Raw genomic sequence first — 1,645 nt, 5'->3', positions numbered from 1 at the left:
GGGGTGACCACAGGGCGTCTCCCAGGTTGTTGGGATTTGTCCCTTGGCCACTTTCCCGCTGCCTATTTTGGCTGCCAGGAGTCTTGCTGACTGCGGGTGGAGGCTGGTGTATTGCTCTCCTGTAATGTCTTATTCTTGCGCTATGGCGGGAGGGAGAGGAATTTTTAGATGAGCCCTGACATGCTCATCTAAAACATGCTCATGACATGTTTGGTTGGTCAGTACCTTGCACACTACCCTTGTGGCACAAAAGCAGCAGTCAAACATTGCAGCCTCAGCTGTCCACGATAGGGCCCGAGAAAGATCGGCCACCCCCAGGTGACAGAGGTAGCTGCCAGGTTAATGTGGCACAATGTCCTTCTCACCATTGTGTCTGTCTCCACGCTTCCTATGGGACTGCTGTCTTCTCTGCTGTATTCTGAGCATCAAACTAATCTCTGTTTCCTGTGTCATTTATTGTAGCAACCATACCCAACAGACTTGTTTCTGTCGTCTAGCCCAAGAGTAGCTTTGGGACAGTGACCCTGCCTTGTCTTCATATGAGTGCCTGACATTCATTCATTTATTCAAGCATATTTATCAAGGGCCTTCCATGTGGTATAAACAGTGTCAGGTAATGGGGACTCAACAGTGAGCAAAATGGAGCCCCTGCCCATGGGGAGCTTATATGTTAGTGGCAGCAGCCAGATGATAAACAAATGCAATAGCGTAGTCCCCTTACCTGCAGGGGACACACTCCAAGACCCCCAGGGGATGCCTCAGACCTCCAATAATACTGAACCTGGCTGCTGTCAATCAGAATGCATTTCTGCTCAGGTCTTGCACCCACACATTTAATACCCTTTCTATCTTAATGAAGCACTGTGGCCCCAACTTTGCAGTTTCAGATGAGACAGCAAAACTAGCAAGCAGGTCTTTTTCCTTCACAATTTCATGGCTAGAAGATTTGTTCTTACCACAGATCTTAGCTACTTCAACATACAATTTTTTTCTTTCCTTGTTAAGATGAGAACTTTCGCCTTTTCACTTCAAGGAAGCACTTTACAGCTTCTCCTTGGATGATTGACGGCAGACAGGTTCAGAACTATCAGAGGTCTTAGGCATCCCCTTGGCATATCTGAATTGCCAGCCTCACTTCTCTTGCACCTTGGGGCCATGAGTAAGTAAAATAAGGGTGACTTGAACACAAGCACTGCGACACCGCGACAGTTCATCTGATAACCATGATGGCTTACAGTCAGGTGGCACACACCGTGTACACCTGCTGAACAAAGGGACGCTTCACATTCCGGGCGGGACAGACCAGAACGGTGAGAGGTTTCATCATGCTCCTCAGAACAGTGTGCAATTTAAAATTTAGGAATCATTTCTTTCTAGAAGTTTCCATTTAGTATTTTTGGACCACAGTTGACCTTGAGCAACTGAAATTGCAGAAAGTGAAGCTGCAGATAAGGGAGGATTACCGTACAGGGCATCGGGTGCTAGGGAGAAGTACAGAGACGCGCCGTGTTTGTTGAAAGACTTCTACGGGCACTGTGTGGCAACCCTAATGCCCAGCCCATTTCAGACATTCTGCAATTAACTTTTCTCTTGGTGAACTGCAACTTGAACCACAATATAGAACATGGATTGCCAACATGTCTGC

Source organism: Colobus angolensis, unplaced genomic scaffold (genome assembly GCF_000951035.1).
Source record: "Colobus angolensis palliatus isolate OR3802 unplaced genomic scaffold, Cang.pa_1.0 Scaffold47, whole genome shotgun sequence".
In the NCBI taxonomy this organism is placed as follows: domain Eukaryota; kingdom Metazoa; phylum Chordata; class Mammalia; order Primates; family Cercopithecidae; genus Colobus; species Colobus angolensis.
Note: the sequence above shows the minus strand (reverse complement) of the source record.